Raw genomic sequence first — 24,723 nt, forward strand, 5'->3', positions numbered from 1 at the left:
ATCATAACATAACAAATAAAACAAAATCAGTTTTAGATTCATTCATTATGTTATGATTTGGAAATTCTGATTGATCCACCTTCATCCAACCAAAACACAAAAAGGGCCCTTTCACACTGTTCAGTTTTCAAGCAGCTTTTCAGTTTAAAAAAGCAAAGAAAAATGCATGAAAAATGCATCCCTTTAAATCCTATGAAACTCTTCACAATGGTCTTTTGCATTTCAGTTTCCCTTTAAGGCTGTTTTCACACTGCCTTAAAGCAGCAAAAACATAGAGCATTGCTTTTTTAATGCATGTTTGATGCATTTGCATTGCCTTTTTCCCCGGATATGTGACTGAACAAAGCACTTCCTACAGGTGCTTTGCATTTTACATGTATTTTTGCCACTTTTAACAATTATTTCAATGGAGAGATGCATTTTGTTACAGCACCAAATATGCACCAAAATGAAGCAAACAGGACTTTTCAAAATGCAACCAAGATGCAACAGACCAGTGTGAAGAGTTCCATAGGATTTAAACAGATGCATTTTCATGCATTTTAATTCCAATTTTTAAAATGAAAAACTGATCAAAAACTGTTCAATGTGACAGGGCCCTTAAAAGTCCTGCTGGCTGCAATTTGGTGAGATAAAAAAAAACGCATCACAAACTCACTTCTCCATTGAAATGAATAGAAACAGCAACAAAAGGCATCAGAAACACATTAAAAGTGCAATGCACCTGTAGAAAGTGCTTTGGCTAATCACATGTCCAAGGGAAAAATGCAAAGCAAACATGGCAAAAATGCATCACAAATCCACCACAACAATGTGGCAAAAATATATGTATATGTGTTTTTGCTCCATTTTTGCAACAAAGCAGCCTAAGTAAGAAGCATAATTTTATTTCACTTTTATACCTTACTGTATTTATTGCAGTAGGTTTCAATTTCAAATTCATTTTCGAATTCACATTTGGATAATTCGTTTTTTATTACATTATTTCCTTTTATTATAATTTATTTCAGATTCGTTGAAAATCATTACTATTGTAATTCTCACTCAGTAGTTTTCATGACTTTGATCATTCCAGAAAAATAAACTGTAAATATTGTGAGGTAAGCAAAATTCACCCATGCAGTGCAGTATCAAAATTAACTGCTGGAACAAATAGTTTGAAGGGTGATGACATGCACAATTCATTTTCATTTCTACATGTAACCTCCCTCTGTGGATCACAGGGAATTATGTGTATAGTACTTGGTGATGTAATGGCTTATTATGCTTTAAGTTATTTGATATATGTTCAGTTTACATATGGTGTTATGCATTTACATACTGTATGTACATAGTTGTGCTTTAAAGAATCATGTGTTCACATAAATCACCCTCTTAAGATTTAAGAGGGTGAATTATAGTTCTTATATGGCTATAGCACGACATGCGTTAATACGATGACCATGTCTTTTATTGTATATTTTTAATCATGCGTTTTACCTTTTTTTTTTTGTATATGCTTTTATATGTGGTTTTATAATATATGATCTAATTTGATGGATTTATTGCTAAATAATACATTATTTTTGTTTATGTATGTGGGGTAATCTACTTACCCAAATGCTGCTCATCCATATAGGAATATTAGTGACATCTTATAAAAATTTTATTTGCATGTACATGTTGGCTCTTGATATGCGTGAGCGGATTTTTCTTTATCATGGTTATCAATGTTGGACTATGAGTAATTATATGGCCCTTTCATTATCTAGTGTGGTTTCAGACCTACCGGCATTTTATTATCTGATTTGAATATATTTGGTTTGTACTGTTTGTGTTTTAGCCCTATGGCAACATGGCTGAGCAGCCTGTCACCTCCTGTAGGTGGGGTAAAGTGTACTACAAAAGTGGAGAGCAAAAAATATATGACAACAGATGCTAGAGGACCCCTTAGAATGTCCGCTCGGACGAAACTAGTCAGGACAGAGTCTCAGTGCTGACATCACACTGCTGCACAATTCCAGGTTGTCAACGGCTTTCTTAGAGCGTTTTTACTGTTTTTATGCTGTCACTTTTTTAAAACTGGGTGACATGCTCTGTTCTACATCTGTTCTAACCTTTATTTAAATAACTACACTATCATTGGCTTTCTGTTGGCTCATTGGTGAGCTTTCTCTGCTCCAGTGGGAGTTGAATATATATTATCGCACAATTAAAACCAGGTAAAAGCCCGGGCTCAGACAGACTTATAACCACATATTACAAATCCTTCATAGACATCCTCGCACACCCATTCCTATAGGCCTTCAATTCACTAGATACCCCAGGACAATCCATGCCTCTTCTTTCTGAAGCCCACATAACGCTTATACCGAAAGAAAACAAGGACCAGACATCTCTAGCTAACTATCAGCCAATGTCCCTCCTGAGGGATTTTCGCCAAAATACTAGACAATCGTTTACTACACATCATAGACCCCATTATTTCCACTGACCAGGTAGGGTTTGTACCCGGTAGAGAGGCAAGAGACAATATGATCATAGCGATAAATGTACATCATTGGTTGTCACAGAAGGAACAATCTGGCTTCTTCCTCTCTCTAGACGCTGAGAAGGCCTTCAACAGATTGGCATGGAACTACATGGAGGCCGTTCTTACTGGCCTTGGGCTCCCTCCTCGTCTCTTGAACTTTATCATATCTTTATATACAACACCAAGTGCTAAAGTCAGAGTCAATGGCCTCCTTTCAGACTCCTTCTCGATAAGCAATGGGACCAGACAGGGTTGTCCACTATCCCCACTCCTATTCATTATCACCTTGGAACCTTTTTTGAACTTCATTAAACAGAATGACAACATCAAAGGAATTTCAATCAATGGCAAAGTCCACAAAATATCTGCCTTTGCCGACGACATCTTACTTCTCCTGACAGACCCACATATTGTGCTACCTAACTTACTACACGATTTCAAATTATTCCAGTACTTGGCCAATTTTAAAATTAACTTTAATAAATCCCAGGCCCTTAATGTCTCCCTAACCCAAGATATGGCCAGACAGGTGAAAATGAACTTTCCTGTTGCATGGCAGTCAGAGGCCATCACATACTTAGGAATGCAATTACCGACTCGCCTGATAGAACTCTATGCCAAAAACTTTTTACCCATTTAACGTAGCATCACCAAAGATCTACAGACATGGGACAAACCATTTTTTTCTTGGTTTGGCAGAGCAGCTATTATTAAGATGAACGTGCTCCCCAGACTACTATACCTATTGCAAACGATTCCAATCAAACTGCCCAATTCCTTCTTTAGGTCCTATAAAACTTTGTGTGCCTCCTTTTTATGGTGTAATAAACACCCCAGAATCGGTTTTGAACAACTTACCATGCTTAAGACAGGCGGAGGTATTGGACTGCCTGATATCTCCTGTTACTACAGAGCCTGCCATATGGCAAGAATAGTAGATTGATCTACGAACCGCAACCATAAGGCTTGGGTTAATTTGAAAGCTGCATTTTCCGGGACCCCGCTCGCCATTTCTCCTTGGCTGAAAAATTCCCACATCCCGTCTGAGTTCAGGGAACACCTTCTTATAGGCCCTACTCTATCGTGTTATCATCTGATAAGTCAGAAAACAGATTTTTCTTCGACTCCTGGTCCACTCACTCCTATCAAAATGAACCCAGACCTCCCCCCTGGTATGTCCCGTGCCTTTCTCACCGGGTCTAACCCCCCAGACAATTTGAATCTGCATCAACTCTTCCAGGATGGGACATTCTTACTCAGAGACCACCTTTTGAACAAATGGCCATCCCTAACCCTGACGCCGTGGATGTACAGACAGTTCCACCACTTTATACATAGCTCATCACACCTAAAAGACTATACTAGACCACTCACCCCATTTGAAAAACTTTGCTCAACAGACTCTCCCCAGAGACATCTTATATCTAAGCTCTACACGTGCCTCAAAAACACCATTGACCTTCAGTCTAGGAAAGCTTGTAAGGCCTGGAGCTCTGACTTACAACTCCAACTATCGCCAGGAGACTGGGATCACATTTACGAACATATACACAAAGGGTCCATATGTGTCTCTACACAAGAAAACAATTTTAAACTATATTCCAGATGGTACAGAGTGCCGTCCCTACTTCAAATTTGACCCTAACATCTCAGATTCGTGTTGGAGATGTCACCAGGTGACTGGTACACTCCTACGTATCTGGTGGGATTGTCCATTGCTGCAGCCTTTCTGGCAGAAAGTCCAACGCATAATCACGCAAGTAACTACGTACTCCCTCTCCCCCGTACAATTCTTGCTCCACCACTCCACACTTCCATTTAGGATGTACCGTAAATCACTCGCAATGCACATGGTAAATGCGTCAAAACAATGCATCCCAGTCCACTGGCGTTCAACACATGTTCCCACTACTCGAAAATGGTTTGCAAGGATCAACAAAATTTAGGAAATGGAGGAATTGATTTCTGTAGCAAAAGACCATCCCGAGAGATTCAGGAAGACATGGGCTTGTTGGAGTCATTTCAAAACCACCACTACCTATCACTTATTATTGGGTGAACAGCCTACACCTCCTGATTGAATGATTGGACACAATTTTGTCTCGGGGGACAATTTGTCTGCCAGTGACGCATTTGAGGCACATTTAGTTGGATGGAGAATTGGCATTGTGGCCTGTCTTTTGGGTTTCGGACCCACTTGTTACCCCATTGAATGATATTGCACGTAGTGGATCCTAAGCTATATGACTATCTTTCTGGCTCCTAAAAAACAATGTGATTTACTTTATCTGCAGCTACCCATCCTAACATCCCCTCCACTCCTTATCCATTCTCCCCCTCCCCCTTCCTCTTTTTCTTTTTTTTCTTTTTTCTCTTTTCCCTCCCCATATTCCCCCCTACTACCTCACTCTACATCTCCTCTTCTATCTATTCACCTCTCTGACTTCTCTTTATCTCACACCTCCTGTATGCTTTCATCATTCATATATCCCCAACAAAATATAGCATCTAATCTCTCATACAGGTGTGACTATTTTCTCGTGGATCACGCTCCCGAAATGGGCACACAAATCATAATGAACACATCATAATGTGCTATTTTTTCCCAACACTTCATACTCCCTCAACATAAGGGCTTACAAGTAGATAGGTTAGCAATGAATATACCTATAACGATTTATATATTATACTCTATGTATCTGCTGGTTTGCTATATACCTTTGATATAAAGAGATACCTCACCTCGATTTCTAATACTGTTTAAACCCATGCCTCACCTGTGAAACGGGATGCTATATATTGTGTCTATGTCCGGACTGTAATCTATATTTGCATGTACATTGATCTGCCTTAACTTTCCTAATACAAATTATTTTTGGAGAAAAAATATATATATATGGACTTTGATTTAAGAAAGACTGCACATCTGGCACATTGAAAACTGTCTATTTTTTTGTATGTTTTTTTTTTATATTCACTGGCTCTGCATCATTATATTATATAAGTTCTTAGGTTTCAGCATCAAACTTTGCTTTCCAGTGGCCAAAAGTGCTATCACAGTGCAGATTCATTACAATATGTTTACAATTTTACCACTCCACCTTAAAGGAACTGCTCCGCGCAACCTGGCACACCCACTATTTACTGAGTTGCTTTACTCAGTGTGCCCAAGGGTGCCCTAGGTTTTTCAACATCCTACAATGCCTGACCAGCACAAAAAGCCCATGTTGATAATTGATTCTAACCTACCTATTTTAAATATATGATACAAAAAAAAGATACTTAGCTACTAATAAAACACCTATATTCAAGTAACACTAGCTAAATGTATTTCTATAAGCACCAAGTTACTTATAAAAATAAATAATTTATATATATATACATATATATATATATATATATATATATATACTAAAACAGTAAAGAATCCTCTGTGGTTTTCTTACCCTATCACTGAACAATTAAATTATATTGATAGTCTGCAAAGCGGGAAGAGATGCTTAATACTTGCTGCTTCCAGGTAATAGGATTAATTATTAAATATCTAGAAATTAAGTTTCTAAATATAGAAGCAGAGATTAATGATTTACACAAGCAATTAAAAGCATTCTCTGATTATCAAGATGTTGTATTGGAGGAAAGCACACATAGCCAATAATATTCTTATTAAAAAGCAATTTAGCCAAAAGACAAAACACAAGTGAAGCCTCAATTTCTTCTCTTGGAATGAATCCAAGTCAACCCTTTCTGTTAGCAGGCAATTATATACCTAAAATAAGCGCAATACAGATGAAAAGATTAACTTCAGGAAAAATGTGTTTTATAAATCTGCTGGGTTACAAACAGTTATTTGTAGTAAGGTATATTCTGCATCCTGGTTTGCTGCCTCTTCTTCACAATTTACACTTTTATTGATGCCTAAAAGTATAGCTATTGCTATAATTCCAGAACTGCAACAGGATAACTTTCTGGTCCCCTACACAGCAGCAATATTGTTATCTCTTAAACAGCCTTCTATTTTCAAATCACAAAACATTTTGCATTTGGTGAACCATTCACAAGATACAAGGTGTTCTGTGACTAGACAGGAAAGAGGAGGGGCAGTTAGGATGGTTTGTGTGTAGAAGAGTTACAAGTTTCTTTTTGGAGCACCGGAAGTACAGTGATAGCTATACTTCCAGGCATCAATAAAAGTGTAAATCATGAAAAACAGGCAGTAAACCAGATGGTGACATATACCTCAGTACACGTCAATTGTCTTTAAACTCAAATCATTAAAAACTGTTAATAAGTGTTGTATTACAATCTGTTCATATTCACTTATGCACTAGAGGATTCTTTTTACGCTGCAAAAAAACCTGAGTGATCCTGCCATTCACTGTAGCTCCCTCTTGCCTGTGTCTACACTACAGCCTGAGATTGTGTAGAGCAGCCATTGCCACAGCTAGAGCACATGCTCCCTTTTTTTTACCACTTCTCGACTGTGCGATCGTACCACAGCTACAGTGTGATCGTCTAGTTCTTGGAGAGCATTTATAAACATCCTCCCAGAACTTTGCGCCCTGCATGCCCCCAGGTTGCACATTGGATATGCTCTTTGATCCCTGTGTCCTTTGGACACACCTGATCACAGATCGAGGTAAAGGGCCAATCACTGTGGTCCGTTACCATGTGATCAGCTGTGTACAATTACAGCTAATCACATGTAAACAAAACTTGCTTGTTATTGGCATTTCCTTTCCTCATGAGCTGTCACTGTGTGAAGAAAGGAGAGCTGATATCTGTCAATCCTTATAGGACACATTTACGCTGATAATCAGGACACTGATCATCAGTGTCCTGATAATCAGTGCTAATCAGTGTCCATCAGTGCAGCATATCAGTGCCACCTATTAGTGTCCATCTGTGCCATCTTATCAGTACCTCTCAGTGCAGCCTCATCAGTGCTCATTAGTGGAACCTTATCAGTGCCCATCAGTGCAGCCTCATCAGAGCACATCAGTGAAAAAGAAAAATTGCTTATTTTCAAAGAGTTTTTACAGAAACTAAGAATAACATTTTTTTAATGTTCTTTTTTTTCATTTGCTTAAAAAAATAAAAACTCCAGGGGTGATAAATATAATCAAAAGAAGGTGATAAATACCACCAAAAGAAAGCTCTATCTGGGTCAAAAAAATTAATATAAAAATTTCATATAGGTAGAGTATTGCATGACTGCACAATCAAAAGTGCCACAGCACTGAAACATGAAAATTGGCCTGGGCAGGAAGGGGGTAAAAGTGCCCTGTATTGAAGTGGTTAACATAAATAAGGAAATCCCCTAGCTGTATTTCACTATTACTAAGCTGGGGGCTGGGCTAATCTGGAGTGGCCACATGTCCTGTGATGACATTGGACCCTCACCCCAGGTTGTGCAAATTGGATTGGAACTGCCACTCAGGGATTTTATCCACTCAAAAGCATTGGTGGGTAGATCGGATCCTTGACTGACATTTCCATTCTGGCTTTGCATGGCCTGAGGGAGGGCCTAGTGATGTCACAAGGCAAGAGACACAGTCTGGCTTAACCCTGCCCTCAGTTGGTCTGTGCTACTGCAAAAAACACGCTATTATTATATACGTTTTCCTGCAATTCTTTTTTAACATTTGCTAAGCCTAAGGTTTTTCATACATTGTAGAAGTCATATAATATTTAACCAGTTGCCGACCTCTGGCAGTACTTATACTGTGGGTGGCAGCAGCTACAGGCTACAAGTGACATACCTCTATGTCGCTTAGCACATGTGCACTGGCACACAGGACACAGCGTATTGCAGCTCCCAGTATCTGGCTTCAATCAGCTGGGGGATCATGTGATCACCATGTGATGTTAACAAATGTTAACAAAGCTGTTATGAATGAATTTCAGGGCAGGGACTGATGTGAACATACAATATAGACGTAAATTGTCGGTGCTATATAAATACCTGTAATTAATAAACAACAGCTATAGTTGATTTAGCCACTAAGAAAATAAAAAAAAATCAGTCTTTGTAAATTTTAAGAAATATGCTCAACCAATTCACTTAGAAGAGCAATATAGGAGGATTGATGTATTGGAATTCAACTGACCAGTCTCAGCAAAGAAAAAAAATCCCATTCCAAAAGCCCACAAGTCTAGGACACTCCCACCAAATGTGGCACATGGTGCCTAGAAGATAATATCCCTGGAAACAAAGAAGGGAAGAATTCAGATATAGTTTGGAAAAGTGAGAGGGAACCATGTACCATCTTATTAGGGCTTTAACATTGGCTTCAATTTTAAGATTAAATTGAAAAAGGAGTAGTGACATCTATGCCAACCTTATATTACTTTTATGTGTTGATATTGCTATCATTAATATATTTCCTGGCTAACTCAGATGGGCTTTTCAGGTACCATTGGTGATTCTCTTTTTAGTTTGTGAATAGTTATTTTCTGGTTCTAGTTTAGTTTGCTAATGCATTATCTATCATAAATACTTGCTTTTTGGGGAAATAAAATACTTTCTTTTACCATTTATCCATTGTTGCATCCCAGTGCTGGGGACTTTTTGAAACCGCTTACTGCCTGTATGCATGCATTCCAGCATTTCTGTGAGTCTGTGTAATGTTTGCTGAAACCACCGATCAGTCTCTATTGGAAACCCATGTGGTAAGGTGTGACTCTGGAGCACGATAGGGACAGACCGTTGTCACCCTATAACATGAAGTGTCTGAAAAAAGAACCTTTATGGAAGGATCACATGGAACTTTTAAATTAAATCTGCAGGTTTAAAGATAATGAAAATACCTAATAAAGGAGTTTAGTGATTAGGTTTAAATCTACTTTAATAAGAAATAAAAATGTAGAATGTTGATTCACAAAGTTGAGGAGCAGGATGGATTTTTCCTGTTGCATTTTTTTTAGTTTAACTTCCTCTCCAGCCTGCCTTACTGTGTAACTAAGGATGGAGGAGAATGTTTTACATTTCTTACAGCTCTTCAGAGCACTTTACATTGTATAAATTTTACAGTTCTCACCAGAACAAGAGGTGAGGTAAATCCTCCAATGGGGACAACTGTTTTAGTAAATATCTACGAGGGGAATTTCCTACACTTTCTAAACATTTCCTTTCACTTCCTGATGCAGCACCAGGGCAGCAAGTGAAGGCAAATATTTTGAATGAGACATACTAAAATATTATACGACAGGGATTTCAACCTTCCCCTATGTAAAACTATGCATACACTTGTAAGGTGATGCTGGCTAATATCACATTGTTATGTATAATTTTGTATTAGAACCTCCTTTCTCTTGGATGCTGGCTTTGAAAAATGTCAAAAGAAAGACGTGGTTAGAGAGAGAGGAGAAAGAAGCTGAAAGCACATGTCCACATACAGGAGCTTCATTACTGTGTGTACTATGTTTTATCTAGACCATAAGCAGAGACTATTATGTAATTGTTCCTGTGTTCTAGCTGTTTAACTGTAGCTGCCTATAATGTCTTGATCTGAATCCTAATGACAAACAAATCTATGTCCTGTTCTTACTATCGTGCATGCACCATGCCAGATAGCTCAGTTTGTGTTACTGTATATATGTAGTGGTCACCTTCCAGTAAATTAGTGGTTTAACCTGCTTATTGCAAAAGAGTTTATATGTAGCTTCTGGGATTTTTTAATTATATGCAGCTTGTTATTTTAGTTAACCCTGTCCTTTCTGGTCTGGGATTCTATAGCTAGTTTTAGCTTAGGGCTCGATAACCAGTATAGGCATGAGCCAAGTTAGGCTTTTTTATTACTCTGACAGGTAGATATGCAATGGCCACTGCCGGTAGTTGGAGGTCCGGTTGCATGTCAGATTATAAACTAGAGTAAATAGGCTAAACTCTCTTAGTTTCAGTGCTACATCACATTTTCTGAGGGTGAGAAGCAGCGTTCTAGGCTGGTTGGACAACAGTTGAAGGATCTTCCTATCACCGCTGATCTTGTCTTCAGATTTCCAACACAAAGACAAACACTGCATTGCAATCATCTTTAGGGGCCCCTGCAATGTGCATCTGGAGGTACCACTATTAATTACTATAAATACCTGAGAATATGTGCACAATTCCACCAGGACTCCTATTGGCCAATTTGCTGATAACATCAGTTTGTTCATGGATGTATGTTAAAATCAAACTAAAAATGCCATCATAGTGCATCAAATGTATCTACCAATATTTATAAAAAAAATATATTGCATATATTCAGGGGATGATCCCCTGATGGAGTCACATGTTGTGACATAACTCATAGGGCGGGCCTATGGCGTCAAGCCACACACCTGGAAGTTTGCGAGCCACCATCTTGTGAGTGACCAGGGAAGCTTGTTTTTAATAGAACAGAAGTCCTTTTTATTGTAGTGCTCTAGTTGGGTACTTTTTATGTGAGTGCAATATTTTAATAAATATTGGTGGGTACAGTTGATGCACTATGATGGCATTTTTTGTATAAAATGTGGAGGATATATTGTGTATGGCTCAAGAGGATCGATATGGGCTAAAGTACACTGGGGATTGGATGCTGGAGAGTGCAGGACGCTATACCTACACAGGTTAAAGGGAAAAAGTGCTATCTGACCTAAAGTAACAGGTCATATACAGGATGTGAGAGTATATATGTATGTCGGTGGAGGAAGCACACATGAGGGTGTTTATGAGCACATAGTATTGAAGTGGAGGCTCACTATACAGTATATGAAAGAAGGATTATCCTGCATATAATTTTTACGGATTGATGGTTTTAACTTTGGACTTCACTTACTGATTACGCATTGTTATTATATTATATATGCTATACATGGTACATGGTAATTTTTTTTTGTCATTGTATATATTTTAGTAACATCAAATTGCGCATCACTGTAGTTCGATTTTAATTTTACTGTATGTGGGAAAGCATATAGTGTCAGCAGCAGTATACTATTTGGTGTGACATAATAAGTTGAAATTAATTGCGCTGAAGCACACTGGGCACACATGGATGTATTTACTATTATTATTTTTTCATATAAAGCTTATATTATTTCCATACCGGTGTGCATCTATATGCTTGTGGTTCATCTGCTGCCAATTGATTAGATTACTGGTTAGTTTCCCAGGAAGGGAATCCCTCCTGTTCATAAAAGCCCTGTCCTGGGTGGGGACATTGACAACTTTATTATCATACCAACTCTTCCACTTAGCGATCGTTCAGGTTATTTTATTTACCTACAGGTTTAATACACTATTCTGTTTGGAGAGCATCATTTTTCGTAACCCCCCAAATTAGGGCTCCAGGCAAACTGCAAATTGCGTCCATTTAAACATTCACAACAGATTTCTATTTCTGTCCACCTAATTCCAAGACTTACACATTCCTGCCTGAAAGATAGCCAGCTTGACTGGCTTCCTTACTTCAGCTCTAACCAGCCTGTATTTGGGAAATAGAGGAGCAGCAGAAGTTTGATGAGGTCATCCCTCTGCACTCTTTCCTCCCTCTCCCAGTCTGAATGGTGCTGTACAGGCGGGTGATGACAGAAGGCTGAAATCAAGTCCAATTCAATTTGTTGCATTTAAAAATGCTTCAACCATTTTTATATATGAAAAAAAACTGCATTGTTACTTGTTTTTTATATACAGTATCTGCCTGGCATTCAGCAAAAAGGCATATTTATTTATTTTCCCATTTGCTTATACTTTCTTGGTTCAATCATTTTATTGGTATTCCAATTTTAAAGAATAATTTACAGGTGACAGCACATAAGAGTGGTAATAACCCTTTCCGTTTGTGGACATGTCCAAGGAATTACTGTAGTCAGCGACCATGACAATACATATTTGATGCAGCAGATAAATATGACACAGAAACATTGCTTGTGAATTCCGTGAAACCCAAAGTGAATAATTCTATGAAACACTTTTCACAGAGGAAAAATTCAAAGTTGGGTTATGTCCAAGAAGAGGAAAGGCAAAAGATGTTTTGTACTTTCTAAGTGAATGACCAGTTGTCAGTGCTGGGAGATCTGCATTATTATCAGCACAGGCATAGTAAGAATTCAGTGCAGTAGCACCTGGCACAGTATAAGGTAAAAATGGAAAAAAAAAGGGGTGGATGGTTTGTTAGGATTTAGGGGTATAACTCATATACTCTATGTGAACAACGGAATTGTGGAATTTTCAAGGTGCGAGAACACAAGCAAATAATATTTCTTAAAAAAGATATTTCAATTTGTATTAGTCAATATTAAAATTGTGATTAGATACAATAATACTTGAGAGTCAAAACAAACTTGGCTGTTTGCTGCAGCTTTGAAGAATGTAGCTTCCATAGATGTTTTCCCCAATGTGGGCTTCTTCAGGGGAAGAGATGACTTAACCGCAGTACAGTCTACAATGTATATGAAGAATATAAATCATTTAAAATTACAGCAAATATCAATCATTTTCAAGGTATCAATATCAATCATTTTCTTAGTGAGGGAGATGCAGACTTGGGATTCCACCAACCACTGGGCCCTCCCCTGTTCAGGCTCCATCGGGTATCCTCCAGTGTGCTTCTCCAGATCATAATCAAAAAACTCCAGATTTTAGGGGATAGCCCCCCTCCCCCCCAGCCCCAGTTATGGCTGGGACCTTGATCATTTCCACACAGTGTCTCAGCAGACTGTCCAGGGGGGTAGAGCCCCTCAGCAGGGGACTCCTCTGGCAGGGTTAACCCAGGATCCAAGAAGCACTTCTCTGGTGCTTCAGATTGCATAAATATTCAAGCTGTACTTTTCTTCCTCCCTCTGTATTTCTAGAATCTTCCAGAAAGCAGGAGTAAGCAACCAGACCAGCAGCCTGCATAACACTGAGCACGGTAGCACAATCAACCCTTGCTCCACTGATTACAGCGGAGCTGAACTAAATTTACATAGCAACCTCTGCTAACTAGGAGGATGCTTTATACATATGATGGCTGCATTCTTCTTTTTTTTTTTAGTCTTTCTTTTCTTTATATTCATCTGATGACCTGGCCAGTAAGTTTATTTTTCAAAAGAAAGCTGTCCAGCAGAATGTTTCTGTTACAGAGAGAAAACAAAGCATTTACCATTGACAGGGGTATTTACAATGATCAACTTTTATTTATTTATTTTTTTTAATTTTTATCTCCGAAAAAAAAACTGCTGTAGCTTCTTATAAAGTATTAGTTGAAATTAGGCTTCAATTTGTTAGTGTATCTAAATCTGCGTGTGCTAACACTCCCCTCTCCCCCAGATTGGCAATATTGCTGTCTGCTGTGTCCCTTGTGCTCCTTCATCCAGAGAGGGGCCACTCCAATACAGGAGGTGTGTCATTGACCAGATCACCAGGCAAAAGCAGAGAGGAAAAAAGCCTTAACAAGAAAAAAACGGATGCAGCCATCACGTCTAATGATTGGTAAGCTGCAATATATTACATTTATGGTTTGCAGTTTAATACCGCTTTAAGTAGTTTTGTTGCATAATTGTTGGTTATGTTTTCCAAATATTCTTTATTGAAATAAATATGTAGTTTAAATAAATACATAGATATGAAGTAGTTTAAAACTAACTGGTGGCAGAGAAAAATTCAGTGCTGCCTACTTTGAGGCATAAACTTCTACCTGGCAGCCCTTTTGCTTCTGGTCTTACACGATCCTAAATCTGCATTTTTGACACAGGAGAAGAGCATGGCCACCAAAAGAAAAGGAGAAATGTCCTTTATTTTTTCCTGCAGTTTTCTATTGTATTATAAACAACCTCTTGTTAAACAAGCAGTGGGGCTGCACCATAGGGATACATTATGAAGAGAGCCTTTTAGGTGTTCAAGTTATACAGTCACTATTAGGCATATTCATAGGTTAACTTAAAAACATATTAAACCAGTCAAATAAAAAATGCACCCAGATCACTATATTCTATATACCATATAATTATTTACTTTTACTTTTGTAAGATGTATCTCCACCTATCTCTTTAAGTCTATCCTTTCAAAGATTACCATGTGTGTTTTTTTCAGTACAAAATATATATTATTATTTTATATATTTATTATACATGTTCTAAGCATTAAACATACTACTACACTGGTTCTCAGCCTGTGTTAGATGTACCCCAGGTGGTACAGGTTTGTCTTATTGGAAGCTAACCACAATAGTTTAGCGTTGTGGCAAATAATAAATCATACTGTGTATAAAAATTATATAAGTACGTACATTAAGTTATTTAAAAACAAAAATAGAAAGTTTTGAAAACATCTGTAGACATTAAAAGGGTTCAGTAATAAATTCACTCACAAAGTATTTTAGATTACATGATTCACAGCAGGACTACTTGGTAAAACAGTGGTTTCATAAGGAAGTAGTACATATTTTAATAGAGTTGAGAAACACCATACTAATGCATGACATTCCTGCTGGTTAAGTAAGCTTTTCCTTTTCTTTAAAGACATAATTATATACTTATCAAGTGTTTCAACATAAAATAAATACGTTGCAAGAGAATAAGCAAATTGAGAAGTATATGAGAAAATGTTTGACATTCTTAAAATGTTCACCTACCAAAATATAGTCAATTTTCTTTCATTTGTAACAAAGACTAAGGGGGGAGAGTTATAATACTCTAGTAAATCAATGCATATTTGCTGACCTGGACCTTTTTTGCACATTTGATGACATTTTGCTGTTATCATTCTGTCTATTCATAAAGCCATGAATATAATGCTGGCCAATATTTATTATGCAGCAATTGTGTAGGAAGCATTAAGCATAAGCAAAGATGTCTTAATATTTGAATATATATTGTTTGAGAACTTGCCCCCATCTTTGTTGTGGAGGACTGATTAACCTAAAATAATAGGATTTTGAAAACCACCAAGATCCTTCAAGTTTGCACTCAAGTGAGAATCACACACCACCAGTGAGTTCAGACAACAAAGATATTTCCTAGTTTGGTACATATATTCTCTGCATCAAAGTGGTGAGAGGAAATGTGAGTGCAGTCTATGACCAACAGGTAGATTTCTTCTCAAATGTTATGATTCAACTAGATGGAAAAATATATAAGGTTAAGGGATGAGCTCAGTGATCATCCTGAAGTAAATTGCTTGCATCCTTACCAACCACTGTAGTCACCTGGCCCATTCTAAAGAACCATGATATATAGAGGACTTAAAATAGGCTCACCAGAAATTATTCATTGACCATAATTGCAATTAGTATTGAATAAATTAATTGTGCACAAAATACTAACCACTTCAAGTCCGGATACTTTCAACCCCTTCCAGTCCAGACAAAATTTTCAGCTTTCAGCACTATCACACTTTGAGTGACAATTATGTGACAGTGACAGTCATGCAACACTGTACACATGAAATTTATATGATTTTTTGAGACAGAGAGAGATTTATTTTGGTGGCATTTGATCACCACGTGGTTTTTTATATTTTGCTATATAAATGAAAAAAATAATTTTTACTTAGTTTTTTGTTCTAATTTTTTTCAAATAAATAATTTTACTTCATAAATTTAGGCCAAAATGTATTCTGCTACATTTTTGGGGTAAAAATAACCCAAAATAGTATATAATAGTCTGTGTGAAAGCTATAGGGTCTACAAACTATGGGATATATATATATATTTCAAAACTGATCAGTTGAGACCTTAAAATGCCGGACGCTGGTATGACGTATGGCAGTGATCAGGATGCTGATATAGGGCATGGTGGTGACCAGGACATTAGCATGAGGTATGGCGGTAATCAGGATGCTGGTGTGGCATATGGGGTGATCAGGATGCTGGTATGGGGTATGGCAGTGATCAGAACACTGGTATGGAGTTAGGTGGGGATCAGGATGCTGGTATGGGGTATAGCAGTGATCAGGATGCTGGTATGGCATATGGGGTGATCAGATAGCTGGTATGGGGCATGGTGATGATCAGGATGCTGGTATGGCATATGGGGTGATCGGGATGCTGGTATGGGGTATGGTGGGAATTAGGATGCTGGTATGGGGTTTGGCAGTGATCAGGGCACTGGTACGGTGTATGGCAGCGAGTGGGGTGCTTGTATGGCATATGGCAGTGATAAGGGAGCTGGTATGGGGTATGGTGGCGATCAGGCCAACTACAGAATATGTTCTAAATATTCTCTTAGCAGACAAATCCACCAACTCTTGACACATTGTCTCTCATAGCCCTGAAGGAAAACAGAGGTAGATACCCTGACTAATCTGACTGTCATGTTTCACATGACTGTCATATTCCTTTAAGTGTTTTCTATATTTTGTCTCTGCTCCTCCCTTTTCTTTGGTTTAATTAATGCTGTATAGATAGCCCACCCCTTTTCCCAGTAATGCATTTCAGCAAGCCTCATGTCTCATGAAGCAGAGCACATTATGATCTTTTGACCTATCAAATGTTCATTGTTGTAAGATTCTCTCAATTTATGTAATAAACTGCACAAGATCTACAAGATATCATCTCGATTGAGTCATTGACTGTGGTATCCAACTGAGATTGGAGTTATCGCTATCTCATCACAACTGTGAGTTACAGAGATCACACTTTCATTGCTTAGATTGGAGAGACCAAACAGTCAAAAGATCAGTGAAATGCTTCATAGGATCCTTGCTAGTCAAAAGATCAGTGAAATGTCTTCATAGGATCAGCCAAAAGATCAGTCAAACGATCAATGAAATGTCTTCATATGATCCTTGCTAGCTTTGAATAAACAGTGAGATGTTATATGGACAGCTAATACAGAGTGCAGCCATCTCTACACAAGCCTGTACATGTCTGCAAGTATATCTCAGCATAACACTCATCACTGTCAGGACAAATTATTGATGTGAATGTCTTACAACTGCAAGTTTTTACACTGCATCTGTATGCATTGGAACATGGCTTGTCTGTGAAATCGTAAGAAAGTAAAAGAAAACTTTTCTGCAACCATTGCCTAGGAAACCTCAGCTCACCCACAAAAAAACTGATACATTTCTCTGTAAACTTTCTATCAACCCCTCTCCTTGCTAACATGATGTTTCAGGAAAGCAATATACAGTTTGGGGAAACTAATACACAACTACAATCAGAGCTTCATCCAGAGCAGGACTTAGACAAAGAATTGCTGTCTAATATTAATGACTTATGGTCTAATACTGTTAAATGCATGTCTGCTCTCTCCCTACAATCTCATGAGTCAATACAACTAGAGGACACTATCCAGCAATTGAATGTTGCTTATGAGAATTAGCAAAGACTGTGTGTTAAATATATTGCTCTCTTAAAGCAGTACAACACTCAAAGGTCATTGGAAGAATTAATGAATTTTGAGGAGCTCAATCTTGAAAGAGACAATTTAGTGGTGCAAACAAAGACAAAGGCAGAAGTGAGAATAACACAGCTCCATGAACCAGATCTTATCGCTCTGCATCTACTAGATGCTCCTCAAGATCTTTCAAATCCATACAATCAAGGTCTTCTACACTCGGTCAGCAACTAATAAAAGCTTGTGCTGATGCTGAAGCTTCTAAAATTCAGGTAGCTTTCGCACATAAGAAAGCAGAAATGAAGGCTCAGGCTGCAGAAATGGAGGCTCAGGCCGCATATAAGGAAGCAGAAATGGAGGCTCAGGCCGCACATCAGAAAGCAGAGAAAGAAGCTGAAGCCACGCGCCAAAAGGCAGAAATTGAAGTTTTGGAAAAACAATGTGAGCATGCCACAGCCATGGCAAGGTTAAGGGTATTAGAACAGGCCGTCACAGCAGTCAAAGTACTCAAAGTCTCTTCTATGCACCTACTGTACCTCAAGACGATTTGCCCTTATATCCTCCAATACATCAGACTGCAGCATCTCAGCTAGCCGCAGACACTGGTGTGTATTTAATAGACCGTCCATCATACTTTGGCACCAACAGAGTACCTCCTATCAAACGCACTACTCTACAAACTAACATGCCAATGGACTTTAAGCCAGCTCTGGCACTGAATGCCTTAGCAGCAACATATGTTTCCAAGTCACTCCACGTAAGTCTACCAACCGTCACAACCAACTCTGTTCCACCTGCAGTCATGCACCCAAAATCAGAAAACACGGACATGTCACAGTTTGCTAAATACATGCTTCGCAGAGAGCTTGTTAAGACAGGCCTCACCAAGTTTGATGACAAGCCTGAAAATTACAGAGGCTGGAAATTCACTTTTAAGGCCACAATGAGTGACCTAGACATCAATGCCACAGAGGAATTAGATCTACTCATCAGATTGCTAGGTCCCCAGTCCACTGAACGCATCAAGAGGCTCAAAGCAGTTCATATTGACAACCCTGATGCAGGCCTTAATGCTGCTTGGGGCAGACTTGAACATACCTTTGGCAGCCCAGAGGCCATTGAAGATGCTTTATTCAAAAGGCTGCAAAGCTTCCAAAGGATTTCTGCTAACGACAAGCTAAAGTTTCAAGAACTCAGCGATATTCTATTAGAGCTTCAACTTGCTAAGGTTGACAGCAACTTACCTGGTCTCAGTTACCTTGACACCTCTCATGGCATCATGGCAGATGGGCAGCGCTTGGATCAAAGTATAAGGAAGAACATAGAGTTGCCTTTCTTCCTTTTTCCTACTTCTGCAAGTTCATCAAAAGAATTGCAGACACTAAGAATGACCCAAGTTTCTCATATGGGGGCTCTAACTCTCTCAGTACACTCTCTCCAAGACCTACGAACACACGTGTGCCGTACAGAGACCGTAGAGGTCCAGCATTAGTGAAAAGGACTAATGTTCTACCTGTGCCTGCTACAGTTCTTGTAAAGACTGATCAAAACAAGAAAATTGAGGACCCAAATCAGCAATGTCCAATACATAACAAACCACATTCACTTAAGAAATGTATCGGCTTCAGAAAGAAAACCCTCCAAGAATGTAAGGAACTTTTGCGGAAATTTGGAGTTTTCTACAAATGCTGTGCCTCCACAGAACACTTTGCAAAGGACTGTAAAACAATCATCAAATGTATAGAGCGTGACAGTGATGACCATGTGCATCACCAATATTCGCACAACTCTGCTACTCTCACAAACAATCTTCCTGAGGCAAAGCAAGGCGGGGAGCGCCCAGATCAAGCAGCACCTACCACCCCAGTATTCTCTACATGTAAAGAGGTCTGTGGAGAAGGATTCTGCAACAAATCCTGTGCAAAGATATGCTTGGTATGTGTATACCCCAAAGGTCAACCTGAAAAGGCCATAAGACTGTGTACTATTCTGGATGATCAGAGTAACAGATCTCTTGCAAGAACTCAGTTTATTGAACTGTTGAACATAATTGGAGATGCTCTGCCTTATACTCTATGCACTTATTCCGGCACTACAGAAGTCTCAGGTAGGAGAGCCAGTGGTCTTGTAGTTACTCCTCTGAATGACAATGTGTAAATATCTTTGCCCACTATCGCTGAGTGCAACCAGATTCCAAGCACCAAAGAGGAGATCCCTACTCCTGAAGCTGCTTTTCACCATTCTCACTTAAAGCACATAGCCAACCAAATACCAGCCAAATACCAGCCCTTGATGAAAGTGCTGATATCCTGCTGTTGCTAGGTTGAGACATCCTAAGAGTGCACAAAGTTTGTCATCAAATCAACGGTCTACAAATTGTACCATATGCTCAGCGTCTGGATCTAGAAGGGGTCATCATAGGCAATGCCTGTCTAGACGAGGACAGGAGGTCCTACTTAGTCTATTCCTTTAAAATACATGTCCTGTCAAATGGGCAAACAACTTGTTCTGCACAGCGACCACATAAATATATATCGTGAAAGAAAGACTGTTTGAAAAAGGTGCACAACGGCACACCATACAAGACAATAAGAAAGCTCTTAATCTCTGGGATGACATCGGCAACACAGTGTTCGAGGTAACCACTAAAGACAATGAGTTGGCAGCCACCATAGAAGACAAAGAATTCTTGAAAACCATGAGTAAAGAGTTCTAACAAGATGATTCCAACAGGTGGGTAGCACCTCTACCATTTCGTACCCCAAGAAAGAGACTACCAAACAACAGGTACATGCAGAATCATGGTTTGTTTCTTTAAATTGCAGTTTGAACCAGAAGCCTGAGATGAAAAACCACTTTGTGGACTTCAAGCAGAAGGTGTTTGAGAGAGATCATGCTGAGCCTGCACCTCCTCTTAAGGAAGGAGAAGAATATTGGTACCTACCATGCTTTGTTGTCTACCATCCTCGGAAGCCTGATTAGATTAGGGTGGTCTTTGACTCAAATGCTCTTCATGAAGGTGTCTCCCTCAGTGACAATCTTCTCACTGGGCCTAATCTTAACAACAATCTCATAGGAGTTTTACTTCGCTTCAGACAAGTGCCAATTGCTAGTATGGCTGACATTTGGCAGATGTTCCACTGTTTCATTGTCCGTGAAGACTACAGAAACTTCCTCAGGTTCCGATGGTAACACAACAATGATGTCAACAATGAAGTCATAGGCTACTGTATGAAGGTACATGTTTTTGGTAACAGTCCTTCTCCTGCAGTAGCAATTTATGGACTAAGGACAACAGCTCAAGAGGGTGAGAAAGAATTTGGATCTGATGCAAGACAGTTTGTCAAAAGGAATTTCTATGTAGACGATGGACTTAAATCTCTGCCCAGTGAAGAAGAATCATCTCCAACAGCGACAAGGTCATGATAGCCTTTCCTTCTGATGACCATGCTGTTAGTGTGAAGAAATTCCAACTAGGATCTGTCCTTTCTGTTACACAACGCAGTCTTGTATTGACATTCAGATTTCAAGCATCAGCCTGTGACAAGCCCTTCACAAAGTGAGGAGTTTTGTCTACAGTGAACAGCATTTATGATCCCTTAGGTTTCATTACACCTCTCACCATTCAAGGTAAGATACTGCTGAGACAACTTACTTCTGAATGCTCAGACTGGGATACCCCATTACCCAAGGAGAAACAACAAAGGTGGGAATCCTGGAAACAGTCTCTAAAAGCATTAGAACAACTCCAAATACCACGCTCTTTCACCCAAACATCCTTAAAGAATTCCACCAGAAGAGAGATTCATGTCTTCTCCGATGCTTCCAATGAAGCCTTTGCTGCGGTGGCTTATCTTCGAGCTATGGATCCCAGCGGTAAAGTGGGAGTAGGATTTATCAAGCTCACACCAAAACCTACACATACTATTCCAAGGCTTGAACTTTGTGCAGCTGTGTTAGCTGTAGAAATTGCTGAGCTTATAGAACTTGAAACAGATGTTGAAATAGATTCCTTTGACTTTTATACAGACAGCAAAATAGTGCTAGGATATATACACAATCGCACAAGACAGTTCTACGTGTATGTTGGCAACAGAGTGGAACGCGTCAAGAAGTTCGCTATGCCTGAACAATGGCACTATGTTCCCACTAGCCTCAACCCTGCTGACTGCAGCAGTCGTGCAGTACCTACTACTGCATTTCGGGACACATCTTGGCTATATCCACTATGAAAGAAGTTTCTGCACACCTTTACTCCAAGCCTATAAAGGAACTAGTACTTCTTTTGCCCAAAGAGGAAGACAAGTCATCAACTTGATTTAACCACTTGAGCTCCTGAGGATTTACCCCCCTTAATGACCAGGCCTCTTTTTGCTACTTGGCGCTGCACTAATTCAACTGATAATTGCGCGGTCATGCAATGCTGCACCCAAACGAAATTTACGTCCTTTTTTCACACAAATAGAGCTTTCTTTTGGTGTAATTTGATCACCTGTGCGCTTTTTATTTTTCACGCTATAAACAAAAAAACGCCAAAAATTTTGAAGAAAAACAATATTTTTTATTTTCAGCTATAAAAAATATATAGTAAACTCAAAGTTGGTTATAAATTTAGGCCAAAATGTATTCTGCTACATGTTTTTGGTAAAAAAAATCCCAATAAGTGTATATTGATTGCTTTGTGTGGAAGTTATAGCATCTACAAACTATGGTATAAATACTGCAATTTACGCCATTTTTCTGCTATACAGCGCTGCGTTAGTTTAACGGACAATTGCGTGGTCATGCAATATGGTACATAAATGAAATTTACATTCTTTTTTTCCCCACAAATTGAGCTTTCTTTCAGTGGTATTTGATCGCCTGTGCGGTTTTTATATTTTGCGCTATAAAAAAAAAAATCTGACATTTTTGAGGAAAAAAAAAACAATATTTTGGACTTTTTGCTATAAAACATGTCCAGTAAAAAAAAATGCAAAAATCAAATTTAGTCATACATTTCTGCCAAAATGCATTCTGCAACATGTCTTTGCTAAAAAAAAACCCAATACGTGTAAATTAATTGGTTTACGTGAAAGTTATAGCGTTTACAAATGGCGGGAAAGATACTGGGATTTTTAGGTTTTTTTTTATACTAATAATGGCTGCGATCAGCGAATTATGGTGGCGATCAGGGACTTATGCCAGCAACTTATGGCAGGACTGCGGGACTGCGGCGGACATTCTGACATTGGGGGGTACTGACTTGGGGTCACTGACATCCCCAAAAACACTAATACAGTGATCAGTGCAAAAAAAAAAAAACTGACACTGTACTAATGGCAATGGGGAGGAAGGGGTTAACTTTATTTAGCAGGGAAGGGTTATAGGAGTGAGGAGAGTGTTTTACTAGGGGGCGGGGGTGTGTACTGGGCAGGACAAGGCTGATCGAGAAAGTGAAACTATTCTTTCTCGATCAGCTCATCCTCGAGCTGACAGAGAGGTGACAGACAGCACAGCTACTGCAGCTGTGCTCTCTGTCACTGTTTACCGCCGATCGCCGGGACATAGCCGCTAATGAGCGGCTGTGACCCGGCAACTGATATCTGCGGTGGTGATCCACAGGACAAATAGGGCGGCAGCCTGTGAGTGCCGCCCTGCCGCCGTATATGTACAGTGGCTGGGCGGCATGTGGTTAAAGGGAGGTAAGAAGGAATAGTGCATGTTGCTGCCTTCCCCTCTGAATATGGATTTCCATGTCTCAGCCTGGACTTTCGAGACCAACATCTGCAAGTATTATGCTAAATGTTTGCATTGTTTTCTTTTGTTCTTCCCTTCCCTCTTGTTTTGCAGATGTTCCTGGAAAGAATCTTCATTATTTATATTGGACTTGAACTAAAGTTTGTTATAATAGAAATCATAGATTTTGATGGGGAGTGTCATGTTTCACATAACTGTCATATGCCTTTAGTGTTTTCTATATTTTGCCTCTGCTCCTCCCTTTCCTTTGGTTTAGTTAATGCTGTATAGATAGCCCACCCCTTTTCCCAGTAATGCATTTCAGCAATCCACATGTCTCATGAAGCAGAGCACATTATGATCTTTTGACCTATCAGATGTTCATTGTTGTAAGATTCTCTCAGTTTATGGAATAAACTTCACAAGATCTACAAGATATCATCTCGATTGAGTCACTGACTGTGGTATCCAACTGAGATTGGAGTTATTGCTATCTCATCACATAAGTTACAGAGATCACACTTTCAATGCTTAGATTGGAGAGACAGAACTATGACTGCCTAAGCATGTAATGAAAAATAGACTCAAATAGAAGTTTGGGAACCTAGCTCACGTGACACCTGCAGCAGCACCACTCCCTGTGGTGTCAGGAACATCTGCCTCTTTAAGTGGTAATGAAGACATAGCAAGGGATCCTTTCCCCATTTGGCAGAACAACTTGCAGAACAAAGATGTTCACAAAGTGTCCATCAAAAAAAAAAGATCTTTGCAAAGTGTCCACCCACTCTTTCTGATAGGCTAACCTACAAGCAATCTCTGACTTAACCTCTCCACCAGCATTAGTCACTTCAGTATTAACATGCCGTGCTGTAACATCTTTTCCACCATTAGCAGACTGTGTTTTAATGCAACACACATACTGGCGCTTACACTCCAGTACCCCCAAAGTTAATTATTTCATCATCACTTGTCCTTTTAGTATTATCAGTTTGTGATGTACACTTTTTATGTCTTTAACAAAACATGCTGTAATGCAGATAGCTATATTCACACCGCTGATAACCTTGTCTCTTCTCAGACAAACACTGATCTTTCCCCACCACCAGTTACTTCAGTATTAGCAAGCTGTGCTGTAATATTTTTCCTGACATTAGTAGTCCGTGCAGTAACGCAGATAGTAACATGCACACCAGTGGTAACCCTGC

The sequence above is a fragment of the Staurois parvus genome, unplaced genomic scaffold (genome assembly GCF_062004578.1).
Source record: "Staurois parvus isolate SC_StPar_1 unplaced genomic scaffold, SC_StPar_1.0 ptg000598l, whole genome shotgun sequence".
Lineage (NCBI taxonomy): Eukaryota > Metazoa > Chordata > Amphibia > Anura > Ranidae > Staurois > Staurois parvus.